This window comes from Anas platyrhynchos, chromosome Z, assembly GCF_047663525.1.
Source record: "Anas platyrhynchos isolate ZD024472 breed Pekin duck chromosome Z, IASCAAS_PekinDuck_T2T, whole genome shotgun sequence".
NCBI classification, from domain to species: domain Eukaryota; kingdom Metazoa; phylum Chordata; class Aves; order Anseriformes; family Anatidae; genus Anas; species Anas platyrhynchos.
In genome coordinates this window covers 70,447,701-70,468,081 of record NC_092621.1, presented here as the reverse complement: position 1 = coordinate 70,468,081, position 20,381 = coordinate 70,447,701, and the positions used below count along the sequence as shown (strand labels likewise).

The window sequence follows — 20,381 nt, the reverse complement described above, 5'->3', positions numbered from 1 at the left end:
GCTTAGCAGATCTCAAATCACTTTTTCACTGAATGCTTGCTGTTGTAACATCAGTATCAAAAGTGATCATGCATTCATCAATCATCAGTTTTTGGAGTAATAAAAAGATCCTTGGCTGAGGCCGTTCTATGAGCTGATAAATATTCTACATTACTGAGCAGAGTAAGGATTATACTTTCCCCTTTGGCCATGGTGAACAAGATGAAATTGTTTTGGATGGGTGTCTTGGTATAAATATATCTCCTCTCTCAATTTTTCTGGGTTTTGACAAGTGTGACAGCACCAACTTTGAATGGTTTTGGATTTTTTATTATATATTAAGACTCCTCCCTTGTTTGAAATCATACATAATGGTCAACAAATAACTATGTACACTGCTGACAGGAGGTGATACCATATAACTGAGATAACAAGGGGTTATGCATGAAAAGAGTCATTTCACTTTCCTTTTGGTGCTCCAAACACATGCACATACATGCTGGAGGATCTGAGAGTCTAAATCTTGTCATTCATAACCGACTACAGCTTATTTAAGATTTCCAGCTACAGGCATTAAAGGTAACTGAATGTTACTTGTAACCAAAACATTGCCCGAGGAGCTTTATCCACTTCCACAGTCACAGAATGGATGAGGTTGGAAGGAACTTCTGACAGTCATCTGGTCAACCCCCCTGCTCAAGTGACACCCAGAGCACGTTGCCCAGCAAGATTTCCAGGTGCCTTTGGAAAATCTTCAAGGAGAGAGACTCCACAATCTCTCTAGCCAACCTGTGTCAGTGGCCCATCACCCACACAGCACAGAAGTGCTTCTTGATGTTCAGAGGGAACATTTTCTAATCCAGTTTGTGTCCATTACCTCCTGTCCTGTAACTGGGTGCCATTGAAAAGAGCCTGTCTCCATCTTCTTTGCATCCTCCCTTCAGGTATTAATAGACATTGATGAGATTCCCCCCGAGCCTCCTCTTCTCCAAGCTGAACAGTCTTAGCTCTCTCAGCCCTACCTCTCAGAAGAAAAGGATCTCATGCCATCATCATCTTTCTGGCCCATCAATATCCTCTCTTCAATATGTCCATGTCTGTTGTGCACTGGAAAACCTAGAATTGGACCCAACACTCAAGTTGTGGCCTCACTACTGCTCAGCAAAGGGCAAGGATTACCTACCTCCACCTGCTGGGAATACTCTGCCTACTGCAGCCACACCATTAGCTACTGCCATTACAACAAAGTCATAATGCTGGCCCACTGTTGACTCATACAGTCAGTGTGACTCCTTCCTTGTTGTCCGACAAGACTTCTCATCTTTCAGTTTCCTGGGCAGATCAGCAAAAGTCAAAGTGAGAAATTATAAACCTTTTAACTATTTGTAACAAAGACAGCAGTCTCCAGACCCTACTTTTCTCTTTAAATGCACAAGCATAAAAGCTAATGGAGAGATGGAGGTGAAATCTCTTAGCCATTTACAGCACACTATTATATCTGGAAGTGTCTTTTGGTCTTTATGTACCTTTTTACAATCCAGTGTAAGTACTCTCCAACAAGAAAAGTGTGTGTCCTATTACAAGACAAAGATAATGTAATTTTGAGAGGAAGGAGCACTCAGGTAAAATATTTGTATTTTTCTGTTTTATCACTTTATTTCCCACCTATCTTGAAGCCTCTTCTTACCAACCTGGAGCATAAAAAAAAAAAAAAAAAAAAAAAAAAAAAAGAGAGAGAGAGAGAGAGAGAGAGAGAGAAGCTGGTAAAAACAGTCCTTAGAAATCATAGAAAATCATAGAAATCATGCAACACACAGTAATATAACACTTAAACAATGCTTTTCTCTTTCTTCCTTATGGGAAAAGAAGACAGAAGCTAAGCAATGCCTTTCTGTTATCCTCACACTGTGAGAGCTTGTAAAGTTCTCTAACCTTAAGCAGTCAAGAAACTGCTCTACATTGTGCAGATAAGCTGGCCAGGACCAGACTATTCCATGTGTAAAGACTGGTTGAAAACCTTTCTCACACTTCACACTCCTAAATGAAAGAAGAAAAGCATCTATTTCAAATCCCACAACTTAAACACATGGATACTCAATATTCCAGCTAAGAATCATCCTTTATTCTCCTGTATCTGTATATTTTTACTGAATTGCAAGCAAGCAACTCCAGTAACTGGATAAGAATATGACATCTCATCACATTGTTGCCACTTGTGAAATATAAACCATCACAAATGCCAAAGACTGTTTAACTTTATTTTATCCTTTACACTTGCAAGATACACATGACACAGCAGGTTTCTGGTCAGCTTCAGAAAGCAAGAGTTTCCAACACTAAAGTCAGAGTTTTCTGCTGAAAAAGACAATCAAGCCTCTGCACACTTCTTTACTGGCTTAAGGACATGAAATCCTCAATAATGGGTATGTTTCCATCTACAGATGGCAATGCAAAAATAATGCCACCACAATACGGCACTGAGCAGCAATCATTTGCGATGTTTCTGTTTAATATTCACCTGTCCCCAGACTGAGATTTGTCAATATGGCTGTGCTGTAAACCTCCATACATCTTCTCTGCTCTTGCAACAGCTCTGGATCTGGCCCAGAGATTATTTTTGGGTCTTGATCAGGGAAGTGGGAGAAAAGAACATCAGACAACTTTGTCTCCACATGTGGTGGATTTACCCTGCTGGGCAGCTGACCTCTACCACAGCTTCTGTCTCACTTCCCCTTCTCACAGGGAAACAGGAATAAAATACAATGGCAAGGGCTCAAGGGTTGAGATAAAGTCGGGGAGCTCACCCACCAATTACTGCCATGGGCAAAACAGACTCAACACTGGGACATTAATAAAATGTATTACCTATTACTAACAAGCTAAAGCAGTGAGAAACTAAATACATCTTCCCCCCATCCACCTTCTTCTACCTCCTCCCCCCCAAGCAGTGCAGAGGAATGGGAATGGGGGCTGCAGTCAGCCCCTGATGCTTTGTCTCCACCACTCCTTCACCATCACTCCCTGCCCCTGCTCCCCATGGGGTCCCTCCCAGGGATGCCGTCCTTCCCAAATTGAGCCTGCGGGGGCTGCCCTCAGGCAGCAGCTCTTCAAGCACTGCTCCCACACGGCTCCGTCCCATGGGGTCCATCCATCCCCCAGGAGCAAACTGCTCCAGCACGGGTCCCCCACGGGTGGAGGCAGCTCCCCCCAGACACCCTGCTCCACGTGGGCTCCTCTCCACGGGCTGCAGCTCCGGCCCGGGGCCTGCTCCTGCGGGGGCTCTCCATGGGCCGCAGCCTCCTCCAGGCCACATCCACCTGCTCCACCGGGGGCTCCTCCACCCATGGGGGGGCTGCAGCGTGGAGATCTGCTCCATGGGGGACCCATGGGCTGCAGGGGGACAGCCTGCTCCACCAGGGGCCTCTCCCTGCACAGCCCGCAGGGGAACTGCTGCTGCCTGCCTGGAGCACCTCCTGCCCTCCTGCTGCACTGCCCGTGGGGGTGCAGGGCTGGCTCTCACCCCTCTCTCCCAGCTGCTGTTGCCCAACACTTCTTTCCCTTCCTTAACTCTGCTCTCCCAGAGGCCCACCTAGCATCGCTCATGGCTCGGCTCTGGCCAGCCATGGCCCCTTTTGGAGCCAGCTGAAACTGGCCCTTTTCTAACATGGGGCAGCTGCCGGGCTCTTCTCACAGAGTCCATACCTTCAGCCCCCACTACCAAAACCTTGCCACATAAAACCAATACACGACACAACACAGCAATCTTCAACTATTCAGGCAGCCAAGAAGAAAACATCTGTAACTGTTTGGGATTTGTGCACAAGCAGAGCATTACGACCCTCAAGTGCAATGTCATTATAACAAGTCTCACTGTCTCTTTTATGATACAAATCAAAGCAGTTGGAAAAGTGATTTAGATCATGCTGGAAACTGTTCAAATATTTACGACTCCTTTACACCCTGAATAGACAAGGAGACCTTCCAGTTTCCACACTGGCTGGAAAATGTGTGCTACTACCATCCCCAGTTCTCACAAAATAAGTGAGTGCAGTTAGATCCATGGTGTGAAACTGTAAAACAGCCAGATGAAGCCCCAGTTTCCCCCCTCTATAAATTAATGTAGTCCTGTTGACTTTAAAGATGTTTAATCTAACTGAACATTTTGACCTAGGCTAATCATTAGTTTTAAAGCTATATAAAGGAATAGAAATAAAAATAAAAACCAATATTTTATCTCAGTCTTTCTTTCTAACTTAAAGTGATACATTTCATGATCATGTAAAAAATAGTGCTAGAGAGGTTGTCTGGTTTACCAGGGCCCCACATCATCCCAGCAAATCCGTTTCTAGGCCAGTTTGCTAGAATACCTGTTGTCAGTGAGCTTAGCTGGAAATCTTCTTTAGCCATAGTTCTTAACTATTTGATAAACATAAGTATTTGATGCATTTTGGAGACACTTCCTCTTTGAGATTGCCTGTCTGGCTTACAGTGGTAGACCTTGTGTAGTGAGATGATATGGGAGAGACCAGATGAGAGGTGATGCCACCTGGAAGAGAATACACACAACATTAGTCAGCAAAGCGTGCCCTACCCTGGGAGCACTGTGCTGACCCATGTGTCCTAGAAATGCCACCAAAGCCCACCAAGCCACTAGGATGCTAGGGTGTTATTAGAAACTAAAAGATTCCATCTTGCTGTTTCATCTTGATTCTGACTTTCTTTTTAAATTACTTTGTCTCTTGTGCCCTGTTAAATTGATTTGTTAAGCTAAATTTGTGCCAAATAAATAATGAGCTTCCTAATTAGCTTATACAGAAGCAAGACAAGGATGAAATTATATCCAACTGTCTTAGTGTCTAGGGCTCTATGAAAAACCACACAGAAGATACCAGAAACTGTGCAACTCCTCAACACATTAGTTTCTACCGTGTCTATTTCCAGTGCTTTGATGCTGTAGTGAAGTAGTTGCTACAAATTCTTGTGAGAGCACAGAGCTTAGTTCACATCACAGCAGTCTCACAGCTGCAAACCACAGATGAAAATTCTGCCAAGTAGGAGAGGAAAAATGTGCATTTACATATATCAATTATCTGGCACACCCCTCCAATTTAATAATTATTACTTTATTTTATTTTCATCCTAAATAGTCTATAAAATAAGCCAGTAGACAGAAATAACTTATGAACTCTGACAAGCTTTCAAGCTTTTAGGGGGACCTAATCTCCTATCCCAAATCTGAAATGGGGTATTAGGCTCAAAAAGCACATAAAAACATTGGAAAAAAATGCTTAAAAGATCCAGAGGGAATCTTAGCCCCACCTAAGTTAATGACAAAAACCTCACTGACCATAGTCAGCTCAGCCTTTTGCCCTGAGTTAAAGATCCCATGGATAAAATGACAGAGAAAAGAACTGAAATCTTTGTATTTTTGGATATGTGCATGTTGTGTGTATGTTTGTTTGCTCTCCTAGGCAGAAGAATATGTACACTACTGTATACCTGCTGTTGTTATTATTATCACAAATATTGCTACTTTTCACTATTATTATAACTATTACAATTGCTAATACTATTGCTATTGTACACTTCCTAAAGAATTACTGAACCGCCCAGACAACTTTCAGTTCAGTACTTCTTATATGCAAATATTTCTCACCAGATGTACATACATATGCTGTTGTTCTTTTCAAACATTATTTTTAATGAGAAATTCGGGAACAACATAAATTTTTGTCAGAAGTTAGATGCTGAAAATAGTGCAGAAGAAGCAGAATAAGTACCAGGAACTTTAATAACTAACCAAAGAACACATCTAATCTATCAGCCGTGACAAGTAGTTTCTTTCTGCATGGGAGAAGTCTCATGGAAATACATTATGAAATGTAATTAGACACATGTATTAACTCTTTTGTCAAGAAAGAGAAATACTTCTTAGATGCTAGCATTTGTGATGAGATAAATAACCATATGGCATAGTTAGCAGCAGAATGAATCATAAAAAAGGGGAGCCATTCTCCAGATTTTGCTAGAAGCTAGTGATGTTTCACTAGTAGAAAGAAAAAAAAAAAAGAGAGAGAGACTTTATGTTTAAACAACATCTTTATTTGCATCAAATAAGATGAAGAGAGAAGCATAAATTATTTGCCCAGAAAGTAAATAATTTAGGATGAGGCTATAAACCCAAGATGGAAGATCTGATCTGCCTTATTAGGCCAGAACAAAGGTCCATCTTTGTTCAGTGCCAAATCTCCAGGTAGGGAGCAAAAGAGATGAGCCATGTATGTTTTCCTCTGGTGCAGCCAGGAGCAAGGGACTTATGTCCACTCTCATACTGAGGCGCAATGTATTGGGAAACCCTGCATGATGTAGTTAACTTTCTCATTCAGTGAGATCAAGAAAGTCTATTTAAAAATACATTGCTTATAAGTGACTGAGATCATGCTGAATCTTATAATTAAATTCAACATATTGTACTAAATATATATGGTAATATAACTATCTATGAAAAAATAAAAAATATTAAATATAACTATATATATATGTAATATACACATATAAAGGGCAATGCCAATGTCACTCAGATGAACTATCTCAAACAACTTCCAGTTTCCTCTTAAGTACCTAGTATTATCAGGTCAGAATAGAAATATGCTTTGAAATTCAATTAAACAGGTGCATTTTATACTTTGTTAAGATAGAAAAGTGCTACAGAGCATGATCACAACACAGCAGTTGCAATGACAAACTGAAAATGTTAACATACAAATTAATGCCATGACACACAAATTTCTCTGTGGCACCCATTTCCTTAATGGGTTTAATTATTATTAAAAATAAATAAATGAATAAACAACAACATAACTGGGTGGTCAAATTAGTGTTCTCAAAGCAGAATCATAAAGCAGAGGGAGAAAACGGGTCTCATCAGAAAAATATTAATTACTTCACAACAAGAGAGAACTACTCAGCATGTGATTTTGAGAAATGAAATCAGTCTTGGAAGATTAAGTCTAACATCCTGTGTTCGGCTGAAGAAAGATGATCTTCAAATCTATATAAACTAATTTATTTTAAGACATTGAGTGGGCATGTTTGGTGTAATGTTGATATGTAATGTGATTCAGAAACAAAACTGGTGTTGTTTACAACTGGATGTTATCTGTACAGCTTTGCTGTTGCCAGCCTGAAGAAAGAGGAGCCCATTTTTCTCAAGGAATTTGGTCACAGTCCAATCAGATTTCAACTTTCATTTGAATTCTGTCTTTTGTGACATAATTTGGACAATGGATCTGAATGCGGAAAAAGGTGTGAAATAGAGAACAGGGAGGATAGCTTAAGATTGAAAACCAACTGTACAGAAATTAGAGTCAGAATAAGGTCAGCTGGAAAGGCTTAATTTGGTAACTCAGCGTTCAGAGCTGCTTGGCTGATAGATGAGGACTGTGCAACAAGAAGGATGACTGTAGGTGTAAAGGGAGGTTCCCTCATTTAGACTACTAAACAATGCCCTGAAGAAAGCAGCTCTGGTATTTACCTCAGAGTTCCCATGCAATAACAGACAGGTTGCTTCAAGTTTTTACAGATCACTAAGTGCATGACACCATTTTCAAGTGCCACTGAGCAAGTGGAAATGCAGAAGAGCTGAGCCCTCAAGAGCTGCAGCTGGAGGCAACGAGAACTGGCCTTTGACATCTTCATGTGGCATATGGTGGTGAACCACCTCATATCACCAAACATTTTACTTTTATTAGTCCTCTGAAAATCATGCTTTCACCAGTGGAGCAGGTATAAATACTCTTTTTAATTCACAGAAATATGTGCAGGCTTAAGTTTAAGGTTCTCAGACACTACAGTGATAAACATCCTTAAAAACAGAAGTGAGAAAAAAAAAATCTATCTTCACATTAGGGTTTGAGGAGTATATTATAAAGAATAGAATAAAAAAAAATAATCAAATAACTGCTTACGTAACCAAGCAGCAAATGGTCATGGGTCACTTTAGAGAAAAACAAGTGTGCATGTAATTCCAGCATCAGAAGATATAAAGTGGCATCTGAAATGAGAGGGGAGACATAACTACGACACTGTCCATTTGGCTCTGTTAGAGTAAGGTCTATAGCCAAGGCAAGATTCCTTGAAGTATTTGCACTGAATGACAGTTCCTATTTCCTAAGGTAATTTTTACCCTGGCAGGGGAAATGAAAATTCAAAATTTACTTTTCCTGCAGATCAACTTCAGCTTTGTGAGTCAAAAAACATCACACAGTAACAGTCCACATACAGTGCATGCATCAAAGAAAAGATGCATAGAAACCAGTATATGGTTTATTATTTTAGTATATTATTTATAGTATATTATGGTTTATTAATCTAGTATATTATTCTAAATATTCAGTTTTCCAAGCAAAATGTGAGTGTTGCCCAATGAGCAGAAATCCTGTGCAAGTCTTTTAGTCAAGAACTGTAGTTATTAAATAGTGGTGTGCTAGCAAAACGAAAGTTTGTCAGTGATATCTCCCATTTGCCACAGCAAAATGAATCTGGACTCTGCAAAAATGTGGTGGTCTTCATGAAAGAAAAATGGAAGAAGGTGAGGGGGGAAGAAAAAGAGAAAAAAGAGAGACGGAAGGAAGGAAGGAAGGAAGGAAGGAAGGAAGGAAGGAAGGAAGGAAGGAAGGAAGGAAGGAAGGAAGGAAGGAAAAGAAAGGAAGGAAGGAAGGAAGGAAGGAAGGAAGGAAGGAAGGAAGGAAGGAAGGAAGGAAGGAAGGAAGGAAGGAAGGAAGGAAGGAAGGAAGGAAGGAAGGAAGGAAGGAAGGAAGGAAGGAAGGAAGGAAGGAAGGAAGGAAGGAAGGAAGGAAGGAAGGAAGGAAGGAAGGAAAGGAAGAGAGAAAGAGAGAAAGAAAGAGAGAAAGAAAGAGAGAAAGAGAGAAAGAGAGAGAGAGAGAGAGAGAGAGAGAGAGAGAGAGAGAGAGAGAAAGAAAGAAAGAAAGAAAGAAAGAAAGAAAGAAAGAAAGAAAGAAAGAAAGAAAGAAAGAAAGAAAGAAAGAAAGAAAGAAAGAAAGAAAGAAAGACAACTTACCTGTGATAAATGTAGCTTGCTAATGTAAAGGCTAAGAAAATATAAGGTACTTCTTTACTGCAGGGACAGACTAGGCACTTTCCAGTAGTTGTAGGTAAGTGGGTCTAAGAAAATAACTAACACACAGCAGAGATCATGAAAAGAGAGAAAAGAAGAGCTAGACAATGGGAGAGAAAAGCAAAGGGAAATCTGCATATGTGTGCAGCCCATTTGTTTTCCACAGATCACTTTTCAAACAGCCTGTGGTCTCCCCATACTGGAAGAACAATCCTTGTGAGCACTGCTAGTAAGGAGTAGAGTGGCACTGTTTTGCAAACTTAGAATGAGGGTTGGTGTGTAAATCAACCATACCATCCCTACTATGTGTTTTTGCTTCCTACAGAGCCTCGCCCAGATGCTTCCGCAGCAGGTCCTGTTTCCTCTCTGTGGTCCTTAAAGTATATTATGTAGGACAGGATCTGGAGGTGTCGGCTGTGATTAGATTTTTTATCAGAATAGTAACACGTTCTTCCTTGTAGTGGTGGCAAACTGAATTGCCCAGAGAGTGTTGTACCTATTTGGTAAGTGGAATACCAGACAGACTGAAAAGATTCTTTAAGGCATTGCAGAACATCTGCAAAAGAGAAGAATTTCACATAAATCTGAGTCTCAGTCAGGCTTTTCACTCCCAAGATCTCCTTAAAAAGACAGAGGGGGACAAAATATGGAATGCTGAGAGAAAACCTGTTTTGCAAAAAATGCCTGGGGAAGAGCTAGCTTTTCAAATCTTTATTTCTCCTCCCCATTCCATGAGACAATCAGCCTTCCAGATGAACACCTGGAATTTCCATGATTAGCATTCACATACAACAGCAGTCATTAAAAAGGTCTAATCATTATGCTGACTGTATTCAGTAAATCATGAGTCTTATGTGTTCCTGGAGTGTTTCCTCTCCAGTGCTTCCTTTTTTCCTTTCATTAAGTGCCACTACTATTTTATTTTCTCAGTCCCAGGGAAAAGGTGTACAGAATTAAAGTGTTATATGAAAAGCTTTCATTCTGGTAAGTGCTTAAGGGGAAGCTCACATAAACACCAGGAGAAAATAGAAATAACTCATTTCCATTCCTTTATTTCTGAGGAGTGACTGATTTCTCTGTCAACAGCTTAACAAAGCTGGACCAGAAGTTGCTCTTCAAGTGAATAATAATGAGAAAAGAGTGTGTATTGAAGTGCCTATTTAATTTTGAGCTATACATTGGCCTTCTCTTCGGATAAGGTAGCTTTTACACTAAAATAAATCAGAGGCTTGGCCCAAACAAGTCAGTGGAAATGTCTTAGCTTTGGGTTGGGTCTTAAAAGTACCAACCTTTTACTGGGAATGATGGGAAAAAAGCTGCTGCTTCTTTTGTATTTCATTAACTTTTCTTACAATCACTGTTTTCACTTTAAAGTTTTCTTTGTCTTTCTAGTAATGACTTTAAAGACCTCAGTTGTAGTGTTGCAGCATACAAATATTCAACGAGGCAGTATTATTGAGAAGACTTACTTTCTATTTTCAAACTATTAGTGTCTCATCTCAAATGAGATGCCTCTCAGGCTTACAGGCTATCAATAAAGAATTGTTCATAATTGTTCATAAGTCAGTGCAGAAATTAGTAACAATATGTAGTATTAGAGTTAGTATGAATGTTGTTGCTGCCAGGCCAGTGCTTTTGGTGGCCCTACAGCCCAGAAAACCCATTAGCAGAAGATTCTGTAATCCTCATACCTACAAGACAGCTAGAAGGATACAACATATTATGTACATCTCTACATCTCTTTTATACCTCTTTTTTTTTTACTCTTGGAACAATGGGAAAAGGCCACAGACATGTGTCTCAAGCATATATATTTCCAACAATGGAGAAGAGTCAATAGACAGCAACCTGACCCAAGATTTATGAAATGTGAAATAAGCAAAAACCAAGCCAAAGAATTACCTCATTGCAACTGATGGTTCCTATGGGATATAAGAGATTTTACCAAAAACTGTCTTGTTGTTACCAGCCAAGAGGCACCTAAGAGATGCAGCCATCATCCCTCCTCTTCCAGTTTCGCACAAGTACTCCTGCCAGACAAACTGAATATATACATCTTGGCACCTGTGAGTGTGAGAGCCTGAGGGATAAAATCAAACTCCTTAAAGATTTTGGATAATAAAATCATCTTCCTCCTCCATAAGAGCATGCATTAAGTTTTTGACACTAATTTTGTGCTGAAGTCCTGTGGCACTGAAGAATGTGGTTTAGTTGTGGACTTGGTAGTGTTAGGTGCTGGTTGAACTTTTTGATCTTATGGGTCTTTTCCAACTTAAATAGTTCTATGATTCTGTGGAAGGGAAGAAAGTACTTTGTCTTGTAGAGGTGAAGGCATCCAAGGGATTATTAGGGACCTATGATAAGGACGACCTTACAGAGGTGAATACAAATCACAGAAACTCAAGCCTCAGAATCCCAGGCAGGGGTGACCAGAAAAAACCTGTGGAAGCCACTGAAGCTGTCAGAGCCCTGGCCTAGAAATAAAAGACAAGTCAGTTCCCTGGGAGACAAAAGAGAATGGAAAAAGAAACCCTCCCAGTCAATTGTGGGGACAAAAGCCCTTCACAGCTTACTTCTGACAGGAAAAACTCTATGGTTGTAAAGGTGATTGGTGCCTGGGGGGCTACCCTGGGTCAGCAGTGCCTCCCCTGAGTCTCAGCAAGAAGCTCCAGCTTCTTCTTTTGTTTTTAACTACCCACCTCAGAAAAGCAGACTGCAACAACAAGATAATGTGAGCTATAACAGGAAGCCATATGTGGAAGAACAGCTCTCCCCTGAATCCAGAGGAAAAGTTACGTTAAAAAAAAAAAAAAAAAAAAATCACATCTCTTCTGAAAGATGATTTACAGCTTCTTTTTTACTACTTAAATGTGACATATTAGATCATCCAAGGTAAAATACCCAACAAAAAGTACACATAAGTCACCATTAAAATCTCCAAGTAGTAAACAAGTGACAGCCAAACTAGGCCTGTGAAATGGCACCACTGACCTCTTTTGCTTTTGTTTCTTCTTAATGTCCCTTCAAGTACTTCTTCTGTCTTGTTTTTTTTTTTTTTTTATTATTATTTATTTTTTTTTTGTTGCTGTTGTTGTTTTTCTTGTAGAATTATTCATTTTGAGATAAAATACATTATATATCTATTTGTTTATGGGTTTATGCTTGCTTATTTTTTACAACCCATTAGGTTTATAAACTCCCTTTTATCTGTCTGTTTCATTTACTTGAACTACAATAGATCAGACAGGATTAGTTGCTTAGCAACTTTTCAGTGGCAGAATCTATTTAGGAGAATTTGCAATGCTTATACTAGAGGTCAGAAAAATTTATAATATCGTAAGCCAACCAGAAAATGTGTTTCAGCAACAAAGATTTCTCACAAGACTTCTGTTTCAGTAAGAAAGGATTGCAGATTTCTACCAGAATATTCTTCTAGCAAAAGGATAATGTATACGTAATATAGAGAAAGTAATAGGAAGGCAGAAAAATAAGATTTGGTGGAAGTAATGTTATACATTTCTTAAGTATATTCCATTTCTTCCTGCACTGCAGCTTTACTCTCTTCTTCTACACAGCCTGGACTCCTCTATTTACTAAAGGATAAACAGAATTAAACTTCAAGATTTGGGCGAAGGTCTAATATTATTTGCGTACTATCTGTTTGTAATGACAAGAGAGAATAACGTATAATGGCACAATTAAACAACTGAATATATTCAGGGAATGCAGCATCCGTCACAAAATATTTTACATTGTGCTGAGAATACCACAGATTGCTTGAAAGCAAATTTCTTCAGATGGCAGAGAAGCTGGTGTCACTTCTGTCATCTTTTCAAATGTGAAAAACACTCTCAAATATAAGTTTCAACAGAACACTTCCACTACTATACCTCAGCACACATGAAGCCCATTCTCCTCTCATCTTTCTCCAGAGATATTTCTTATTCTCATACTATGATTACAACATGCAGTGTGTCCCACCTGGATTCTTCAATCCTGGAGTTGAATGGCATCTGAGTTGTTTTGTTTTGCTTTGTATTCTGTCATTGTTCTTTCTTTGTCTGGTTTGGTTTGGTTTTTGTTCTCTACACTTAACAGAATGAGTTAATCCTTTCCTTGGGTCTCAGCAGCAACCAATATATTGGTGTATATCATGAACCCAAAGTGCTATACACACCAGAATAAAAACAGTCTCTTTTAGAAATATGCTGTTTCTCTCCTACTTTACATATCCTCATGGGAATGCTGTGTGATTCTTTCCTTCTAGGACTTAAGTACTGAATACCACAATCAAAAACATACACGTTTTGCTTTAAAATAGAAATTTTCCAACTGGAAAGTACAAAGCTTTTTGATTGATTTTGATTTTGTTTTTTTCCAATTTTTTAATGACCTTTTCTCCTGATATATCAATTCTAGTCTGCAATCTGGACCCTTTGGAGGTTAACATTTTTTGCCAAAAGCCTTTCCCTCTGCACTTTACACCAAATATAAGTCTTTGTTCTTTACAACATGAATATGACCCTTCACACAGAGTCCCTTACTTAGGTGCAATCTCTCACCACTCATAACATTTGCAAGGCGTTATTTTACCTAGATGTTTTGTTTGGGTAAATTAATAACAGTTATTTTCTGAGGTGTAAATTAATAACAGTTATTTTCTGAGGTGTTGATTCAACTGAAAAAAAAAGAAAGCTACAGACTAAGTCCAGGAAAATTGTTTTTAGTGAAACCGGATACGTTCACTACAAACTGAAAATATCTCATGCCTTTTTTTGCCAATTAAAGGAAAAAAAAAAAAAAAGTTTTTTTTGTTTTGTTTTTTTCTCCAGTATTTCCTATTCCCTATAAAATGAAGCCAACTTTACAAATAATGCTCATTTTTCACTGATTCCTGCTTTATATAAAACTTTCCCTCAGGCCAGGCAAATTAAAGCCTTTTTTTGAGTAACATGAATAACTACTGAAGACCTTAAGTAACAGAGAAGGCAATCAGTCCTCCTTCCTCTTGTTATTTCCAATATCATCTGAGAAACTTGTTTTAAGGAGGGAGAGGGAACATCACTGCTTTGATACAATGGTCAGATAAAGCCTCTGGGTGCTGTTTGTCTGCTACCAGGGTATTGAATAGCAATAGAGAAAAATAGGATTTAGAGATAATTAATTTCCAGGGGTGGCACGCTCTTTATGAATAATAGAACTTGCCCCATCTCTCTCAGACAGCATTTTAGATTGAGATTTACATTATTCAAGGTTTTTTGAGGTAGAGTTCATAATAATTTTTCAGTAGGAAAACTAGTAATTTCTTCAAAGTAATCATTCATAAGAATAAAATCCCCACTTTGAAGTTTCAACATTTTAAGTTTAGCTAGCTTTCTGATAACTATTATAACAGAATAAAATAATATGACTGTTGTGTGGTTTTAGTGTGTCAGCTAGATAGCAAATGCTCTAGTTAATGTTCCAGTACAGTTTCACATCCTTAAAAATTAATGAAACATTCGTCTTTGCAAGTGGAGCTTTCCATGCAGGATGTCACAATTACAGTTTTTTTTAAAACTGAGCCAGTTTTCATCTGTTCCTTTCAAGTCAGCTAAAGGTGACTCTTACCTTTCCTTCTATTACAGAAGAAAAATCTAAATACAGAGTAGAGGTCTTAATGGTGGGACTATGCCCCTGAGAGGTCTGACAGGAGAACTGCACTTCAGTCTCAGACTTTGTATGCTGGAGGCACACAGGCTGGATAGACCTTGAAGAGCAGGTATGTAAGGAAAATGAGGAGGCATTGCAACCCTTCTGTGAGGCACTAAGTGATGACAAAAACCTCTGCTGTCAGCTTGAAAGCTGCTCTGATCATGCCTCCTGATGCAACGAGTGGAGAGCTCACTCTGCAGAGGCTCGGATCCAGCAGGAGATGAACGAGCTCTTTTCCAAGAGCCATGTTAGACCAGTGAGCTGAGTCACTGCACAGTAAAAAGATTTGGGGCCAGCCTGAAATTATCTGCATGAGACTGCATGGTGGAGGGGAGCTTCAGGATGCTCATTCACAAGCACATGTGATGTCTTCAGAAACAGACAGGTCCCTAAACTGAGAGAGATGGAGAGGGACACTGAGAGATCTTATCATTATTTTAATGTATTTAGTTTCTGTCCAATGCAGTAAGTATAAGTTGTCAATGATAAAGATACACAAGAGGTGTCTTATGGGATTTCTTAGTTAAAGAGTGGGGGAATCTAATGTCTATGTTGGTGAACATTCATTTTTTTGTTTCTAAACTGCACTGACAGCACAGACGTCACTTTCATACTATCAAGTAATCACCCTCACTCATAATGTGTATGCAAATGGGCTTTTTTAATTCATTTGCCAGAAACATTAAAAATAACCAAGTACAACAATAAAATTTAAAAAATAAATAACTAAAAGAAAAAGAAAACTTTCAAGATGACACTTTTTCTTCATGTGTCCAAAAGAGCTCAAAGCCAGTGAAATGCCTTTGTATATCCAACAAGCTCAGTGTTCACTCTGCTCACAGAATGTGATCTGAACCAATACTTTCAAGCTTCCAAAAGAATACTGTCACCATGGTTCTATGTGGAAATCCACCTGGAGGTGGATTTCTAAACACTGACTGATCTGGAAAAACAACAGCCACGCACAATCACACTGAGAAAATATCTCCTCCAGTAGTTCTCTTGCTTCAGCCCACTGCCTCATTAAAATCACCAAAAATCTGAACACTTTAGAAATTAGTCCCCCAGTCTTTTCCAAGCACTGCTTTTGTTGTCTAGTTCTTGTTTTGACAACATTCGGTGAATTCAGCCCAACTTAAATAGTTTTTTCCCACACATACACATTTTTAGCACATGGTAATTTACCAAAAAAAAAAGTGGCCAGACACATTATCAAACCAAAATAAGAAGAGCTGAACAATTTTAGATGCGTGAACAAAAGAGAAAAAAAGAAAAAAGAAAAAAGAAAAAAAGAAAAAAGAAACAAGAAAAAAGGAAAAAAAAAGAAAAGCCTTTAGACTATCAGCAAGCTGCTTTATAGGTGGAGAGAGCTAAACTTTTCTCATTATTCACAGTCATTCCTGTCTTTTACCAGAGTAGTAATCACCTGTATCTTGTTTCTACTCAATAGTTTGATGTAAATCAACATAAGTTCATGGAAGCAAATGGAATAATGTCTGGGAATATTCTCTGTGAAATCACTAACTTCTCTCTGAACTGCACAGAGACTTTCGGTTCTAAAAGTTAATGACATGGACTGTACTCCTTATGTTGTATTCATACCAGAAAGGTTTTATAAATGAGAAAAGAATGAGTTAGAGGGACTTTAGAACAATATTAAGTCAATAAAAAGGAGCCTCTGCATTGACATTAGTGGCACTTGTCACAAACAATAAAAGAGTGAAAGGAAGAAAACACTGCATTTCATTATAGCAAATGGCAGGAAATTGTTATGGCAGTAGTGCTTTCATCTGGGAAACCTAATCTCACCTTGTACCCACTCAACAAAAGTGCAGGGTCAAAATGTGTAACTTGACCCTCAGAATGAGTTTGCTTTCATATTTGGCATACAGCTGTTGAGGAGATGCTTTAAAATCAAAGCCAAAGGACAAAGACAGGAAACACAGACCAGTTTTTGGAAACAAGGTCACATCCAGGGCTGCTCAGGACAAGGTCAGACTTTGTCTGGCATTGTCTGTGCAGAACACAGCACCAGTATACATCTGCATTGCTGCCATTGCAAGATTCATTCATAGGTCTCAGAGGAAGAGCAGTCTGAATATTTTTGATCTCACTTGGCATTAGTTGATTTCCCGATAGAAATGAAGTCAGAATCTGTCCCATGGACACTTACTAAAGTTAATCTATCTCAGCAAACATCAGATTTTATTTATAGTTGTGGAAATGTCTGGATAATTCTCCAGCACACTTTCTGAGTCAAGCATTCATAAGATTGTTTTTGTTGTAGTGGTTGCACTGTTTTGTTCAACTTCTCTGACTGAACTGCAGCAGCCAGTGAGGAAAGGGAGAATTTCCCAACAGCCAGATGCTGGCTTAAGAAGTGATCAAAGTCTTAGATTGCTATAGACATCCTGCATGGTCTGGCTGTAACTTCATAATGCATTGGAGATGCAGGCAATAGAAGTTCCCCTTCTCCCCGGAGCTTAAGCATGATACAGGATGTGAAGAAGAAAATCAGTTACTTCATATTATGCCTAAAATGAAGGGAGTTGTAAATAAGAGGCAGGTGAAGGAAGTCGCTAAGATTAGCATTACAAAGAAAAATAGGGCTCCATGCAATGAGGTCCCATGACCTGCCTTGTTGGAAAATTTAAAGCGTTATTGACAAAATTATTTAAAATCTAGAGTCTTTGTTTGAAAATTTTCACTTGTTTGGAAGGTCTTGGGAGGATGGAGGGGAAAAAAAAAGGAGAATTGCTAACTGCCAACTACAGAGTTTGTTCATTAGGAGATGGCACACCCTACATTGCTTGTGAGTGCACTGCTGGGCTATGGAAAGACAGCCTCTCCATGCACATCTGGATGAGGACGGCGGTTCTGGGACAGACTCTCCATGCAGATCTGGAGCCACCAGCCTAAACCAGCTGAATAAAGAGACTCTATGGCAGAATGTGATGCCATACTGATAGCAGGCATCTCTGTGAGGAGTAGGGGGTTAAACCAGAAACTGTAATGGGATGATGGTTCAGCCATCTATGCCTTCTAACAGAATATATATTTCCTTTCAAGATCTATTATGCTTTTCATGTCTGAAAGGTTTTGGCAACTACACTCCATTCCCACAAGCCTGCAGTTCCCACTCAGACAAAATTTCCCATTCGGTAAAGGTGAAGGACATGTTATATTTGACCCAGAGAAAACAAGTGAAAATAAACTTCCACCTGTTCAGAGGTAAGCATTTCCACATTTTTGCAAGAATGTTACTGAGGTGCAAAGCAGCTAAAAGTCATCACTTTGTCACTAGAAAACTATCTTTGCTGTGCTGTGAAGGAGATGGAAGCAGTGCACTAATTATCAGCCATCTGTGGTGGGAGCTGGGGATTCTCACAGTCTCTCTGCCTTCCTGCTTTTATATGTAGACAGATTCAGATTGAAATCCCTTGAGCATCAACCAAGGGATAAAAGCACATGAAGATAGTCCCTGTTGTGAGCTGATATGTATCCCATGAGTGAACATCAAAAAAAAAAAGGATCCGCTAATCATCAGTTTTCTTTTGAATATTAAGAACTGCAGCAGAGAAAAACCTTCCTGGCTGATCCTGTGATGTCTCTACAAAGCTAACAGTACAAGCCAGCCATGGGTCCCGTACCCAGCCCTTACACAGCACATCTGCAGGAGCCGAGGAGGCTGGCACAGGGTTGCAGACCCTCTGACACCACCAGCCACCACTGTGCTACAGCCAGGCTGTGCATGCAGATGTCTGCAAGCCTTGCATACTCTGGGATGGGCAGAGATGGGTCGTGCTGTTCAGACAGCCCTTGTCACCAAAGCAGAGACTGTCCTTCCTGGTAGGGGCATGGAGAACACAGGTTAGATGAATTACTCTAGCAAGAAGAGCACCCCTTTGCCATATGTTGCTCAACCTGGGACTTAATCTCTACAGTTTTACGTGATACAGAAACTTTCCTAGACTCATAAGTTACATTCAGCATTACTGCATGATCAGACAGAAAAACAAATTGTCCCCTGGACTATGTCAGACTCTTAGGTTACATAGTGATATTTCAGTACCTGGAGCCTTTGGAAAAGCTACCCTCATCTATGAACCCTCTTCTCGCCATGTCCCTTTGCTTTCAGGAAAAAAAAATGTGTTTTTTGACATTGTTGCCAATGCAGTTCAAGAGTATTTGGACAACGCAACAAAGGTTGTAATGCACTCAGCAACTTCCCGGCTTTAACAGCTGAAATAAACTGAAAAGAATTTATTCTACAAGATGCATTAGGAATTACATGGATTGTTTCAATACAATACTTCCAAGCTACAATTTCATTATATATAACTTCCAAAAAAGGCTTAAGAATTTCCTACAAAATAGAAGGTGCAGTGAAAAAGATTAATCATGGGAAAAAATGGGAAAATACATCAGATAACATTAACTTTCTAAATTTATTTCTCCAGAAATAAATAAATAAATAAAATCTTGAAAAGTTATCAGAGAAACATCATAACTGTTTTTTCCCATCAATAAACCAGTTATCTGGAGTTTTGGTGAGATAGGTTACTTTCAAGATCATGTGGAACAGCCTTTCCAACACAGATTTATCAGGGATAGGGAGCATCAGGCTGCACTTTACACATGATCCTCTGTCAGCAGGAATTCTCATAAGATGCAAGCTTGTGCCAAAAATAATAATAATAATAATAATAATAATAATAATAATAATAATAATAATAATAATAATAATAATAATAATAATAATAATAATAATACACAAACTCACGCTCCTTTCTGCTTCATTTGCTTCTGCTCTGATGCAGGGTTCCAATGGAAAAAAATGAAAATTTTACCTGTAAAACAGGTAAGAATAGGTCCACTGTGTTTCTGAGAGGCAGGTGGGACATCAGGCCCCAAGGCACCACATTTCAGCATTGCGCTGCTGACCAAAAGAAAGGAATTTTGGTAAGTGTAAACAAAATAAGCAAGCACTCTGCATTGCTACAACCTGAAAAATAGCCTCTCTGGAAGTTGTGAGGGAAGAAGAAAGATAGAGATCTTCTCTAATTTTTTTCCTAACCTGACTCACTCCTCAGTGGTATAAATTGTCTTGGGATGTGCAATTGCTATCTCTTAAATAGATCTTGCTGTGGATATAATAGGAAACTTTAACTTGCTTCTAAAAACATAATTACAAGTGAGAATGCACTGAGCAGCCTGATATTACAAACTAATAATGCCATTCTCTGTCCCTACCCTAGTGCTATAAATCAGGGTTAATGACATGAAAATCAGTAGAAATCCAGTGACATAAAACAAATCAGAAGAGTACCAGGATCAATGCAGCTTGAGAGTATTGACATTGCTGAGTGCTTGACTTTGACACTGTGTATTTTTCATGTTTGTTTTCCTCTTGACTTTCATTGTTCCAGAATGAAATTGTTTCTCGTAAGGAGAGGAATGAGTGGAAAGTTGCAAGCTGTTCCATTTCACGCTTGTCTTAGGCACACCATCCTACCCAGGCCTGCCTAGAGTCCCGGGGAGACAAGTCTGCAATTTACTGTGCGGAGATGGC

The 20,381-nt window shown here is 39.2% G+C and overlaps 1 long non-coding RNA gene across 1 annotated transcript; it reads right to left on the bottom strand.

Annotated features, from left to right (window-relative positions):
- Positions 1–361: 361 nt before the first annotated feature.
- On the bottom strand, positions 362–19,874 carry LOC140000784 (uncharacterized). The gene is made up of 3 exons (XR_011805986.1): positions 19,593–19,874; positions 4,347–4,525; positions 362–1,670 (listed from the first exon to the last, which is right to left on the bottom strand). It is a non-coding gene; the product is annotated as an uncharacterized lncRNA (long non-coding RNA).
- Between the last annotated feature and the right edge of the window lie 507 nt (positions 19,875–20,381).